Source organism: Macaca nemestrina, chromosome 15 (genome assembly GCF_043159975.1).
Source record: "Macaca nemestrina isolate mMacNem1 chromosome 15, mMacNem.hap1, whole genome shotgun sequence".
In the NCBI taxonomy this organism is placed as follows: domain Eukaryota; kingdom Metazoa; phylum Chordata; class Mammalia; order Primates; family Cercopithecidae; genus Macaca; species Macaca nemestrina.
The window spans coordinates 16,471,150-16,487,109 of NC_092139.1; positions in this window are offsets into that span (position 1 = coordinate 16,471,150).

Genomic DNA, 15,960 nt, shown 5'->3' on the forward strand with positions numbered 1-15,960 from the left:
GGCATACATCAGGTATGTTTAAAGTCTTTGTGGAAACCCATAGGAGAGAGACCACTTTTAAGTAAACTGTTTAGTAAATATAGTACACAAGCAGAATAGTGCACAGTTCATAAGTGTAAAACTCAATAAATTTTCCCCAATGGAACACATTCATGAAAGGGCATCCAAATCTAGAAAGAGAATGGAATCAGCACCCAGAATCTTCCCTTCTCCCTTCTTGTCACTCCCTGTCCCCACAGGGATAATCACTGTCCTGATTTCCATCCTCGGTAATTAGCATTGCCTATTTTTAGACTCTGTACAAATGGAATCACACAGTCTGTACCCTTTGTGTTTCTTTTTCTCACTCAGCTTTGTGTTTGTTACCCATGCTTTGTGTGCAGTTGTGGTTAGTTCATTCCATTATTTTATACTGGCCTATTATGGGGAAAATCACAATTTAATTATCTTTCCGTTGCTGATCACCATAGAATCCTGGAGTGCTTTTAAAGGAAAAAGGTCAATAAACAAACTACAAGCCTGTAGTTTTACCCACAATCAAAATAAGCAACCCTCTTAATGCAACCCTACTCTCCATCGCTGATTGTGAGTCCATTTTTCAGGAGGCACAGCTTTTATGGAGACCTTCAGAAATTGCAGATCAGCTCTGTTCCATTGGTTAAGACCCTGCTCATCTCTGGCCTCTTTTTCCTCTAAAACGATGGGCTTAGAACTGGACATCTTAAAGTCCCCTCTGATTCTAGCATCTGAGTAATCTACAATTCTGAGAAGAGAAAGCAATTGCTTATGAGAAAGAGAATATGGCTTCTTAAGCCACAGATTGCACACTGGCAGTGCTTGCAACATACCTGGCCTGTGCACAAGTTTTCTTTGGCCCACCCAAGAGTTTTTTTGATTTTTTAAAAATAAGATGCAACATTGTATTTAACATAAATGATCTGGACATCGGCAGGGATAGCAGAATAAGGACCTGAAAATCTTCTCCTTCATCAATTCAGTGAGCAAACTGCCAAAATTGTCCAAGTCATTTTTTTTCATAACTCTAGGAAATTAACCAGAGGCTTGCAGCAACCGAGGGATGTTTATTTAACAAAAATGGTTAGATCTTGGTAAGATCAACAAAATTTACGGATTTTAAACTAATCCAATTATCACCTCCCTTGTCCTAGCTTTTCAAAAACCAACAGCCCACAATTTTGGTGAGAACCAGCAGCCAGGTAACTACCAGAGGGATGAAGACAGGGTTGGAGTTCCTTCTGAGCCCCATCCCCTGCCTGGTGGTTCCCTGAAAAACCCCATTCTCAAGGCTATCTTTACTGGACTTGATTCTTAATGAACATAAACAGCCTTTTCCCCCAGCAACATTTGCCAAAACAATCAGAGGCAATTGTTTAGCATCTCAGCTGCCTACAGTGGTAGTAACAGTTGGGGCAAACAATAGACTAATCAAAAAGCATAAATGTGAAATCTGGGGAATTAGATGCCCACAGGGGGTTCTGAAAAGTTCCCATGTTCTCAATCTAGAAGGGCACATACATGTGCAGGGCTATGTGCATGCCCAGGAAAGAATGGAGAGGGTCCTAAACTCTCATCTCTGGCTGACCTTAAAGCTGTGCTCAAGCAAGAAGTGAAGGCCTTGCCAGAGTTATCAACGCATCAGTGTGAAGATACACCCCAAGGGATATGGAGGCCCTCGCCAGAGGCTGGGAAACATTCGTTCCAGGCACTTAAGGAAATCTTTCTTTAATCATGCAGAGACTTCAGTTTCCATACATGACAAGGAATACAGACTTTACAGAATTGATTCAGAAAAGCCACTAAACAAACATCACAACAAAAAGCAAAAAGCAACAAACTCTAGGGGAGGAAAAGAACCAGATTTCAAGAGTTGCCAAAAAATATTATCTAAACAATCTATTTTTCAACAACAACAAAAAAATGATAAGCTATGCAATAAAAAAAGAAAGTATATACCACACACAAGAAACAAAAGCAGCCAACAGAAACTGTCTCTGAGGACATCCATCCATAGGACTTAACTAGACAAAGACTTTAAGTCAGTCATTTTAAATTTGTTCAAAGAATTAAAGAAAACCATGTTTAAAGAACTAAAGGAAGTAGGAAGATGATATTCGCCATTAAGAATAGCAATAAAAATACAGAAATTATTTTTAAAATATAAAAAAGAACGAGTTAGAAGTTCTGGAGTTGAAAAGTACAATAATAGAAATAAAAATTGACTAGAAGGTGCTCAAGAATATATTTGAGCAGGCAGTGGAAAGACTCAACGAACCTGAACATCAGCCTATTGAGATAATACAGTCTGAGGAACAGGAGAAAAGAATGAAGAGATGTGAACAGAGCCCAGGAACCTGTGGGACACCATCAAGTGTGACACATAATAGGTGTCTTAGGAGGAACGGAGGCACAGAAAGGGAAAGAAAGAATGATTGAGCAATACTAGCCAAAAACATTCCCAAGTTTGACAAAAACCAGCCAGGAAGCTCAGTGACCTCCAAGTAGAATAAACTCAAAGACATCCACACTAGTCACATCATAATCAAACTGTCAGAAGACAAAGGTAAAAAAAAATCTTGAAAGCAGCAAAGGACTTGAAAATACATTTCTGAAAAGATATACAAATGGAGACTAAGCACAGAAAAGATGCTCAGTATCATGAGTCATTCGAGAAATGCAAGTTAAAAAAATGAAATCCATTTCACATGCACTAGCATGGCTGTAATAGAAAAGATGGACACTAACAAGTATTGGAAATAATGTGGAAAAATTAAACCCTCATGCATTGCTTATGAACATGTAAAATGGTACTGTTACTGTGGAAAACAGTTTAGCAGTTCCTCCAGTGTTAAATATAGACGTAATATATGATCCAGCAACATATGCCATTCCCAGACATGTATGTAAAATAATTGAAAACATATGTCTACACAAAAGCTTGTATATAAATGTTTGTAGCAAATTGTTCATAATAACCAATAAGTGGCAACAACACATATGTCCATCATTTTATGAATAAGTCATAACAGAGACAATATATTTAAATATGGATAGGTAATAAATAATAGATTTAAAGGTGGTACACCCATTCAACAGCATTATACAGCCATAAAAAGGAATATAGCACTGATGCATGCCACAATATAGATTAACCTTGAAAACATCATGCTAAGTGAAAGAAGCCAGTCACAAAAGGCCACATATTGAGCAATTTCATTTATGTGATACATCCAAAATAGGAAAATTCATAAAGACAGACAATAGATTAGTGGTTGCTGGGGCTGGGAGGTGTGGAGAAGATTGGGAAATGGCTGCTAATGAGTGTGGGGTTTCTTCTTCTTTTTTTTTCTTTTCCTATTTTATTTTATTTTATTTTATTTTATTTTATTTTATTTTATTTTATTTTATTTTATTTTATTTTACTTTTTTGAGACGGACTCTCACTGTCGCCCAGGCTGGAGTGCAGTGGCATGATCTCAGCTCACTGCAAGCTCCAGCTCCCGGGTTCACACCATTCTCCTGCCTCAGCCTCCCGAGTAACTGGGACCACAGGTGTATGCCACCATGCCCAGCTAACTTTTGTATTTTTAGTAGAGACGGGGTTTCACTATGTTGGCCAGACTGGTCTCAGACTCCTGACCTTGTGATCCTCCCACCTTGGCCTCCCAAAGTGCTGAGATTGCAGGCGTGAGCCACTGCGCCTGGTGAATGTGGGGTTTCTTTTGGGGATGATTAAAATGCTCTAGAATTGAAGCCAGGTACAGTGGCCTGTGCCTGTAATCCCAGCTACTCAGGAGGCTGAGGTAGGAGAATCCTTTGAGCCCAGGAGTTCCAGATCAGCCTGGGTGACACAGCGAAGCTCCACTTCTAAATAAATAATAACAAATAAAATGTTCTAGGGTTAGACAGTGGCGATGGCTATGCAAGTTTGTGAATATACTAAGAACCATTCAACTGTCTACTTCAAAATGATGAAGTTTAGGGTATATGGATTATATAACAATAAAAAATTACCTTAGAATAAAATTAAATGATGCACAACCAAGAGAGATATATTAAATTAAATTAAAGCAGAGAGAGAGAGAGAAAAAAAAGGTCCAGATTTCAGGCAGTCATTGAAAACCTATAAAATTGTAAAATGTGGACCCATATTTTCCCACAGTAACAGTGGCTGAAGCTGAGGGGTCAATGCTCCTTTAGAGGGGGCTTGGGCTCCCCAGTTTGCCTCATTCCACACCCCTCACTGTAGTCACCTGGTTTCATTTGTTTATGTTGTCATCTAGTTCCTGAGGAACCCACAGTGTGACACTTGCAGAGACAAAACCCTGGGGCCACCACGTTGGACAGTCCAGTGGCACCACTGACATTGTGTTTCCTGGGAGCAGTGCCCCAAGCACTTTACCAGAGAGGTGGCCCTGCTGATTTGCCCCTACTCATCTCACCCTAAGAAGCTCCTACTAGCCTGGAATGTTATACCAGCATTTCTGAAACCCCACCCAGGCAGTACAGCCCAGTGGTTCCTCAGGCTCCAGACCCCTGAGGTTGCAGTCATCCTCACTACAGTGTCTGGATTTGGATACTTGGACAAGTTACTTGATCTCTCTGTGCTTGGTTTCATCCTCATAAATGCAGATGATAACAAGACTGTCTCCCTTGGAGGAGTTTGGTGAGAATGTAATGAATTGATATAGGCAAAGTGCTTAATCTGCACCTGGCATAATAAGTAAACGGTGGCTCTTGTTATTATTGCCTGGAAGACAGCATGCATCAATGAGATGCGGTGAAAGCAACTGTGAGCTGCTGAGAAATGCAGCAAACAGTCCTGGTTCCGCCCCTCCCTCCCTGAAGCACCCTGGACAAGCACCCCAGAAGGGACCCCTTTCCTGTCCCTTTTCCTCCCTGTGAAGTGGTAGGACAGGTCACTGGTTGACCTCTGTTTGAGGTTCCTTTCAGCCCAGATAGTCTAGGACTCTGTCATTACCACTGTACTGTTCACTAGTTGAACAGAAAACTAACCACATTAATCAGGAATGCTTTCAGCTTCCAGGAACAGAAAGGCCAGCTATAGAAACTTAATTACATAACTGTTTGTTTTTCTCAAATCATGAGAAATCTGGGGTAGGAAATTGCTGGTATTGTATCTTGGAGATGGCATCACCGAGGCTTCCACAAGCCTCTTGGCCTTTCCCTCAAGGCTACAAACCTGCTGCTGCTGCTCCAGCTATCACATCCATCATACCCATCACATCAACTGCAGGAAGATGGGGAAGAGAGGGAAAGACAGTGACTAAATCAGGAAAGCCAAACAGTTTCGGGAAACCCACAGCAGACTTCTACTTATATTTCCTTGTCCACGACTCTGTTACCTGCAACGCCTAGCTGGAAGGTAGCTAGGGAGAGAGGGTTAAGAACAGATGATAGGTGAGCTCAGCAACAGTATTGATTATACTAACTGTGAGATAACTCCCCATAAACAAATCAACAGCCTGAGATGAGATGGATGGTAACATGGACCAAGAGTCTCCAGACCTGCTCCTGGAATAGCTCTGCCAATGACCTCCACTGTCTGGATGGGGTGACTGGGGGTGGTGGAGAAATCAGTCCCACTCACATCTGATGAACTGAGGGGTTTCCCAAAGGAAAGCCCAGTCATTTTAGCAGAAGACAGGAGCTTGATGCGCAAAACCGGCACATGCCCATCACAATGTTGTAAAGAGGGGTAAGCCAAGGGTTGTGGGGGCCCCGGGGGAAAATGTGCAGAACTCCGCCTTGAAGAGTCAGGAATGAAATCACTTCTGAGCTGGGCCTCGGAGCGTGAGTACTAGTTCTCTAGGAGGAGAGAAAAGAAGGGGAACTTGAAGTCCCAAGATGGGAGTCCATCAGATGAAATAGTAACTGTCCCACGCTGAAGCCTTAGCTAATGAGGCTTCGAGGGCTGTCCCCTCCCACTTCTATTTCCTTAGACTTTTCCAGACCCAGGAGAAGTGCTGCGGGAGGGGTTTCTGGCAGAGGACCACCCTGGCACCTGTCAGGGATACCCTGTTACCTTTGAGGTCTCAACTCCAAGGGACCCTTAGGGGCCCACATTCAGGCAGCTCCGGGAGTGCTGGAAATTAATACCCGTGGGGCAGACATTCACGAATGGAACATGGGATCTGGTGAGCAAATCCCTCTCCCTCTTTTCCAGGTAGACTGAACATACAGCAGCTGCTGTCCCATCTCCGAGAACGTTCTGCAAGACCGTGCAGTGGGGCTGGCCCCGGTCTATGCCCAGCTTGGTAGAAGCTTCCTTGTATTTTCTTTTCATCCTTTTCTGCCTCCTTCTCCTTTTTCCTCACTCCTGCAGCCTGGGATTGCACTTCTCCAACAAGTTTTAGCACATAAACTTTTGCCTCATCTTTGTTTTCTGGGAAACACAGGCAACTATGATTGTTGTTATTTTTCAGGAAACTCTGTCCAAGCTGAAATTGGATGATCCAAAGGACTTTGTCCCCGAAGTTTGATGGATAGCCGTGGTTTATTGGAAACAGCACTGAACTAAGATTCAGAAGACCCAGAAGGGGTCCCAGTTTCTCCACTTAGTGGCTGCCTGTGCTTTTTTTTTTTTTTTTTTTTTTGAGACGGAGTCTTCCTCTGTTGCCCACGCTGGAGTGCAGTGGCACAATCTTGGCTCACTGCAAGCTCTGCCTCCCAGGTTCACGCCATTCTCCTGCCTCAGCCTCCTGAGTAACTAGGACTACAGGCGCCCGCCACCACACCTGGCTGATTTTTTGTATTTTTAGTAGAGACGGGGTTTCACGGCGTTAGCCAGGATGGTCTCAATCTCCTGACCTCGTGATCGGCCCGCCTTGGCCTCCCAGAGTGCTGGGATTGCAGGCGTGAGCCACCGCGCCCGGCGTGGCTGCCTGTTTTTAAGGAATCAAAGTGAACTCACCACGCGGCTCTGGGACCTGGAGCTCAGCACTCCACATCTTTACAACGTTCCCTGCAGACCTCACTGCCCTGACTCACAATTTCTTCCCCCAGTCTCTGACACAGTCAAGGCCATGGGTGTTAATTTGCCCATTTGACTGATCGAGAAGCTGAGCCCAAGGGAAAGGGGAAGAGAAAAGCTGGAGCCCACCAGGGTGGAGCGAGTGTGGGCAGAGCTGAGGTGCCGCACCGGAGACCCTGTCTCCAAGGCCATGGCCACGGCAAGCCACGGGGCACTGACCATCGGGGCAGCTGTGACATCACTGCCCTCATGTCCATCTGGTCCCTGGGCCAGTCCTGGTCAACGTTGACCAGGAGGGCCCCTGACAGGCCCTCACTCCAGCAGATTTTGGGGGAAGTCAGCTTCCATCAGCACGCGGAGGCCTTGCTGATCCCCAAAGTGCATTCCAAGGCTCTGGGAAACTGGAGGAGGAATCACTGCCACCACCTCCAGAACTTCAGTGTGGGTGCGATTCTGGGCAGGCTGGGCTGGCTATGGACCTACACATTTCCTCTCTGCTGAGGCTGCCTCGGGCACAACCTACTTCAGAAAGGCAGCTTCTCCCCCTTTCTGGGGCGTGGACCCGATGGAAATACCCACAGGTGGTGGCATTTGCTCCATGCCCTCAACACGTGAAGTCACTTCTGATTTCACAGGAGTTGCTGGTGACATTGGGCTCTGATTGCCATGGGCTCAGTGAGGGGAAGGTGCTGCCTTCTGTCCTTCCCAGGGCTGCCTTCGAGGGTGACTTTCACCACAACTGGAAGGAAACAGCCACAGACTGCAGGGGCTGAGCTGACTCAGTCACTCAGTCAAATGTTTGTGAACTGTGAGCTGTTGAGGGGAGTCCAGAGAATTTGTCCCCAGTGACTTCCCCAGGAGCTCGTGATCTAGCTGAGGAGCCCAGAGGATAAAATAACTCTTTAATTCACTCTGCAGACATTTGCTGAGACCTCCTCCCACCGCCCTCTGTCAAGCACTGTCGTGGGCAGTGGGCCAGGGGACACCGTCCTTTGCTCATGGAAATGAGAAAGCACCCAGCAGTGACACCGCAGGGCTTATCTGTGTGTGTGAGCAGCTCAGGTGTTATGGGAGCAGGTAGGAGCAGCAAACCCAGGACGGGTTTCCAGGAGGTTGTGCGGCTGTGATGATGAGGACTCGGGCAGATGAAAAGAGCAGGGAAAAGAGTTCCAGGCAGGGGAACTGCATGTGCAAAATCCTGGAGGCAAGATGGTGCAGCAAAGTGAAGAACCTGAATGAAGTTCAGTGGGGTTTAAGCAGAGTGTTGGGGTGAGGATGACGAGGGAAGAAGGCAGGGGTTGGGGCTGGAGGAGCAGGCAGTGCAGGGACTTCCCAGCCGTGTTGTGGCACGGGGGGTGTCTTTAAATGCAGTGGGAGACCTCAGTGAGGTTAGCAGGGATGTGATGTGGCCGGAAGGTCCTTCTGCCCATGGTATGGGGAATGGGGAGGAGGGGCTGCCCAGGGCCAGGGTGGTCTGTTAGGTGGTGAGGCCATCATGTGGATGAGAAAGGACAGTCACCTGAGCTAGGAGGGTGACCGCAGAGGAAGAAGGAATGGAACAGAGCCAAGAGCCATTTAGCAGCCGACTCAGTAGGACTTGGGTTTGAGACAAAAGGGAGAGGAAGGAGACAAGGGATGGGAGAGCTGCCCAGGGTTCTGGATGGGCCTGGAAGGGATGGGGTCACCAGTCACTGAGGCGATGACCCCCAAAGAGCCTACTTTGGGGGTGAATTTATAGGATTGAGTTGAAGGTGCCATGGGACTCCCATATGGACTTGCAGGTCTGAAGCCAGGAGAGTGGCTGGCTGGCGTGGCTAAGGAGGCCCCTGTGTGTCAGTAACCCAAGGGTGGCTGAGACCCCCAGGAGGGGGAACAGAGCAAATGTGAAGGCAGACTCCATGGAACCTGAGGGACGCCTGCGTTTAGGTCCCCTGCAGGAGGACGAGATGACAGAAGTTGCTGAGAAGGTCTGGCCAGGTGGAGAGAGGAAGGAGAGGAGACAAGGAGGAAAGAGGCCCCAGGGCCACCCTCTGTAGACACCCAGGAGGGACTGGGCAGGTCCTTGTGGGGAGCACAGGGAGCTCCACAGGAAAGGCTCCGGGGAGCAGGGCCGGGAAGCCCAGTGGGAGTGCCAGAGTGAGTGGTGGTGAGGCAGGGGTGTGGACACTGCCTGGGAGACGCGGAATTTCCTTAAAGGCAGGGATGAGGGCTGCAGGGGGACTTGAGGAAAATGTATATGCAGTCATCCCTCCATATCCACAGGGGACTGCTTCCAGGACCTCTTGCAAATACCAAAATTCACAGATGCTCAAGTCCCTAATACAAAATGGCCTAGTATTTGCATATAACCTACGCACATCCTCCCATGCACTTTAAATCATCTCTAGATTACTTATAACCCCTAACAGAATGTAACTGCTATGTAAATAGTTGTTATACGGTATTGCTTAGGGAATCATGACAAGGAAAACAGTCTGTGCATGTTCAGTACAGACGCACATTTTTTTCAAAAATTTTTGATCAGCAGTTGCTTGAATCCATGGACGTGGAACCCACCCACAGATGCAGAGGGCGGATTGAATAGGGAAGGGTAGAAACCTGTGCAGTGTCCATAGTCTACAGAGAGGCCTGGGCTGCGGGAGGCAAGCTAGGCAGGCATTCCGGGCACAGGAAAATCCCCAGAGCTCAGGTTTACTGAGCCCATCCTGTGCAGGTCTGGATCTGAACGCTGTGCCTGCGGCATCTCACTGAAGCCCCTCCCACCCCACGAGGCAGGTCCATCACGTCGTCCATTTTACAGGGGAGGAGACTCGGGCCAGAGAGGGCAAATAACCTCCCCACAGTCACACAGCTTGGAAGGGGCCGAGCCAGGGTTCCAAGGACAACCTGCAGCCCTCCCTGCTGCTCTGTAGCCTGGCTCAGCTGCAGGAGCCAAGCCTCAGGGCAGGTTGTGGTTTGGGGCACCCCGTGGCGATGTGTGCACAGGGCCAGTGAGGCGCAGGACTGGGGATGGGGGCGGCCATGTGCAGCGTTGCTGGTTTCCGTGGCAGGAAGAGTCGCAGCACCCAGGGCTGCAGACTCGGATTCCTCTCTGCTGAGCCTCCTTTGGGTCAGCGACTGGGTTCCTGATTGCCCCCTGGGCTCTGGTCTAGCAGATTCTTTCACACCCAGTCCTGGTGGGAAACAGAGGCATGCAGGGCAGGGGTTTGGGGCAGAATTAAGGAAACTGGGAGCACCCGGGACCAGCAAGAGAGGGAGCTGCCCAGAGCCCAGGGCTGGAGGGGTGGGTGGAGGGGAGTGCATGGGCAGCCCGGGGAGAGCCCTGCAGGGAAGGGGCTGCCCACAGGGCTGCGGTCACACCACAGGGAGACTAAGGAAGAGGCACCCCGACCTTTCCCCTCCTGTCCTTAACCTTTAGGGGAACCTCCCTTTTGCTGAACCCCAACTGGACGCCAGAGGGCAGGGAGACCAGGAGATGCGGTTCTCGGGGGTCAGTTCTGGGACAGGGAGCCCCGGGCAGAGAAGGAGTCCAGGCCTTGGGGAGGGAGAATGAGAACCAGCAGCTGAAGCATCTGCATCTTGTCCCCACACTTGTGCCCCAGGCTGCAGGCACGTCGGGTACCAGCCAGGAGAGGAGAGGGAGCTTTGGAGCCCTGGGAAAGCAGGCAAGGAGGAGGAGATTTAAGGGGAGCGGGAGATTTGCGACCAGGGAGTGGAGGAAGGGAAGCAGTGACTGAGGAACACTGAGTGAACACGCTCAGCGTGAAGTGAACGTGGGTTATTCTCACAGTCTAGTTGTGATGCATTAATTTTTGGGTCAGCGTACACACTCTTGTTGCCAAGGTCCAACTGCCCGGCCCATCTGTGTGCCCTGCCCGGCAGCTGTCGTGGCCTGGGTTCTCCTTTGCGGGGCTTGTAAATTCTGCTCAGATGAACGCAGTGTGGAGACCTGGCAGCCTTTGTGTGTGTGGTGGGGAGCTGAGGGGAGTCCAGATAGTAATATTGCAGGATGATTCCACTTTTCCATCTACTTGAGTTTACAAATCATTTTAGACTGTTAGGGACTAGGAATTTTCCAGCAGCTCCACCTGACCAGGTACAAATTGAGAAGTGATCTTAGGTTCACACTGCGGTCACTCTCGGCTGTGACACGAAGCGTGAGTCATATTTCATGCCTGGGCCTCCTGCCTGAAAACAGTGTCAGCTTCTGAGAAAATACAGCCCACGTGCAAGGGATCATTACGATTCCTCACAAAATGAAGACGCCCCGTCTTTGTAACCCTCCCAGCCCAAAGCAAGATCTGTCTTCCCGGGCTTCCCAGCATCGTTAGGTTGTCAACCAAAATTGACTGAGGACTTCATATTCTCCGGCTGGAGAGGTGGTAGGTGATGCTGGGACCATTAACACTTAGAATGGGAATTCTAACATCTACAGGAGAAGGAAGAAAACTTAACTAAAACACACACTTTTCAGAAGACACCGGTATAACCACAACAAAATACATCATTTATTTTATTTATTTTCTTTTTTGTGAGACGGAGTCTCGCTCTGTCGCCCAGGCTGGAGTGCAGTGGCTGGATCTCAGCTCACTGCAAGCTCTGCCTCCCGGGTTTACTCCATTCTCCTGCCTCAGCCTCCCGAGTAGCTGGGATTACAGGCGCCCGCCACCTCGCCTGGCTAGTTTTTTGTATTTTTTTAGTAGAGACAGGGTTTTGCCGTGTTAGCCAGGATGGTCTCGATCTCCTGACCTCGTGATCCACCCAACTCGGCCTCCCAAAGTGCTGGGATTACAGGCTTGAGCCACCGTGCCCCGCCAAAATACATCATTTATAATGGAAGCACTTTCCTGGAGATGGAGACTCAGGGAACTGGAAACTTTAGCATGTTCATCTGGTACTGTGACATCACACATATGTCCTTCTTGTACGTTTTAAAATCTTGTCTCTGTCTACATCTTGAGGGTGCCCTGAAGAGACACTTCTCTTTGCGTTTCTTTCATAACTTCTAAAATGTCCCCATGACACTTACTCCTTTTTGAGAAATTTTTAAAATTTAATTTAATTTTTAAAATTTTTATTTCAATAGTTTTTGGGGTACAGGTGGTTTTGGGTTACATGAATTAGTTATTTAGTGGTGATTTCTGAGATTTTGGTGCACCCGTCACCCCAGCAGTGTACACTGTACCCGGTATGTAGTTTTTTTTTTTGAGACGAATTCTTGCTCTGTCACCCAGGCTGCAGTGCCGTGGCATGATCTCAGCTCACTACAACCTCCACCTCCTGGATTCAAGCCATTCTCCTGCCTCAGCCTCCCAAATGGCTGGGATTACAGGGGTGCACCACCACACCCAGCTAATTTTTGTATTTTTAGTAGAGATATGGTTTTACCATGTTGGCCAGGCTGGTCTCGAACTCCTGACCTCGTGATCCACCGGGCTCGGCCTCCCAAAGTGCTGGGATTACAGGCGTGAGCCACCGTGCCTGGACCTGGTATGTAGTCTTTTATCCCTCAGCCCCTCGCAACTTTCCCCTCTCGTCCCCAGTCTATTATATCACTCTTATGCCTTTGCATCCTCACAATTTAGCTCCCACTTACAAGTGAGAACATAACGATATTTGGTTTTTCATTCCTGAGTTACTTCGCTTAGAATAATGGCCTCCAGCTCTATCCAAGTTGCTGCAGAAGATATTATTTTATTCCTTTTTATGGCTGAGTGGTATTCCATGGTGTATGTATACCACATTTTATTTTATTTTTTTAAGATGAAATCCATACTTTATTTTTTTCCAACTTTTATTTTAAGTTCAGGGGTACAGGGGCAGGATGTGCAGGTTTGTTACATAGGTAAACGTGTGCATGGTGGTTTGCTGCACAGATCATCCCTAGGTATGAAGCCCAACATCCCTTAGGCATTCTTCCTGATGCTCTCCCTCCTCCCACTCCCCACCCTCTGACAGGACCCAGTGTGTGTTTTCCCTCACATGTGTTCATGTGTTCTCATCACTCCGCTCCCACTTATGAGTGAGAACATGTGGTATTTGGTTTTCTGTTCCTGTGATACTCAGTTTGCTGACAATAATGGCTTCTAGCTCCACCCATGTCATTGCAAAACACATGATCTCATTCTTTTTTATGGCTGCATAGTATTCCACAGTATACCACTTTCTCTTTATCCACTCGTTGGTTGATGGACATTTAGGTTGGCTCCATATCTTTGCAGTTGCAAATTGTCCTGCTATAAACATGCGTGTGTATGTGTCTTTTTCATATAAAGACTTATTTTCCTGTGGGTAGTCACCCAGTAATGGGATTGCTGGATCGAATGGTAGTCCTACTTTTAGTTCTTTAAGGAATCTCCATACTGTTTTCCACAGTGGCTGTACTAATTTACATTCCCACCAGCAGTGTAAAAGTGTTCCCTTTTCACCATATCCATGCCAACATCCATTGTTTTTTGACTTTTTAATTATGGCCATTCTTGCAGGAGTAAGGTGGTATCTCACTGTGGTTTTAATTTGCATTTCCCTGATGATTAGTGATGTTGGACCTTTTTTCCTATGTTTGTTGGCCATTTGTATATCTTCTTTTGAGAAATGTCTATTCATATCTTTTGCTCACTTTTGATGGGATTATTTGTTTTTTTCTTACTGATTTGTTTGAGTTTCCTGCAGATTCTGGATATTAGTCCTTTGCATGTCACTTGTTTCTTGACTTGTCTAGATTTTGACAGGTGGCCAGAAAGACTCCTTTTTTCTGAATTGGGAGAAGTTCTACTAAAGGAAGATCCTTCTTGGAGAGCATCGGAGAGTCATTTGTCTGTTATTTTGGTCTTTTCAGGGATATGCTGAGTGTTGCTTTTCTACTAGTTACAGACCCCATATCTCTGCCCACATGTATGCCAAAAATTAGGCCATTCCCATTGCAGTGACTCAGCAGTGAAGAAGTCACCCATCTCGGGTTTAAAATTAACTGCAGTTTGCGAAAGAGACAGTTCCGCCTGGAGGAGAGGTAAGCGGTAAGCACATTTTGCAACATAAAAAACATTCTGGGATGGAAATCTGGAAAACTGGAAAGTGGAGGAAGCAAGAGCTGCCAATTTAGGGGCAGAAAATGTTATGTAGCTTAAAACTCTTTAGGAATATATTATCAAAAGATCTTTTCCCTGTGATGTTATTTTGGGAATCTCTTTTATACTGGCTGACGGGCTTCCACTTAGCATTTCACTGACTTGAAAAATCACAGCGCTCAAATTACAGCCTCTTACAAAAAAGGGAGCAGGTCTGTGAATGGTGCCTAATCAATACATTCATTTCTATACCCATCTCCGTCTTATCTCAGATGATCGGGGTGAAAATGTTCATGAGTGATTTACTTTGAAATCAAAGAGCAGGAAGATGAAAGGAGTGAGCCCGGGAGCGTGCTCCTCTCTTCTTCTTTATCCTCTTCTTCTTCCTGGCCCATCCACTGTTGGAGGAGGTGGCTGGACACTGCCTGGCTCAAGGGTGGTGAACTTGACTGACCTGCTTGGAGGTTTCAGAAGGACTGAGAAAACCAGGAAGACCTGTGCTTTCTGCTATTGATGGTGAGAGGAAACCAGTCTCTCAATGTGCCCCTGACCCAGTGCCTTTGTCTATCCGTAGCATGAGATGCTTCTTAGGAGCCCATTTCCAAGAAATGCAGACAAGGAAGGACTCAGTTTTAAAATACAGAGATATGTTAGTTTTGCCATCTTGTTAATATGTAGCACAACAACCCAAAATTCAGTGACATGCAACAACAAATGTTTATTTTCACACTCAAGGGCCTAGAGTGGAAATGGGTTTGACTGATCCTGGCTCAGGCTGCGGACCAGTTGGGCTTGGCTACAGGCTGTAAGATGATCTCAGTTCAGTTTTATGCCTCTCTTGTTCTGGGACCTTGGCTAGAAGAAGAACAATTGCTTGAAGAAATACACGTGCAATTTGTGTTGGATGTACCAGCTTTGCTCAGGTGGATTCTACGCAAAGTCCTCTTACATGGCTCAAAGCAAGTTACACGACGAAGCTCAAAGTGTGTGGGGTGGGACATCCCCTCTGCCCATGTGGGAGGGCCCTGCAGAGGTACATGACAAAAAGTCACAGTGTATAACCCTCTTACAGAGGCACGTAAGATTAGTATCAATTACCGGATATGCTACAAAAATCTGCCCCCAGTGTATCTTCAACAAAGAATGCTTTCCCAAAATAGCTTCATAAGTGATCCACTTCAATTGTTTCCAATTCATGGCATGAGCAGCTTTGAACTGAAGTAACAGAAACCTCCATGGGAACCATTCCTATAACACCCATTAAAGAGAACGCAGCCCCGGAAGTGACTGCCATATGGGTTTGTCAGGCTCAGCTGGGAGTCGTTTCTGGCTGGTTAATTTTCTCTCATTAAGATTTTTAAGTGATTATTCAAGAATAGCTCAACAGAGTTAAAACTACAAATGAATTTCCTAAGGAGTCAAATTGATATGTTAAAATGAATATTTTTGTATCCATTAGTATAAATTTATATGCATAATGTCCTTTATTTCAACCAATATTTCCTGATGGGTAGTACCCATTCACTGTAACAGGAAAAATAACTGTAGGCATTATTTGGACAGGTTTTGTTGTTGTTGTTGTTGTTGTTTTGTTTTTGTCTTTTTTTTTTTTTGAGATGGAGTTTCACTTTTATTGCCCAGGCTAGAGTGCAATGGTGTGATCTCAGCTCACTGCAACCTCTGCCTCCCGGGTTCAAGCGATTTTCCTGCCTCGGCCTCCCGAGTAGCTAGGATTACAGGCACCTGCTACCACGCCTGGCTAATTTTTGTATTTTTAGTAGAGAAGAGGTTTCACCATGTTGTCCAGGCTGGTCTTGAACTCCTGACCTCAGGTGATCCACCTGCCTCGGCCTTGCAAAGTGCTGGGATTACAGGTGTGAG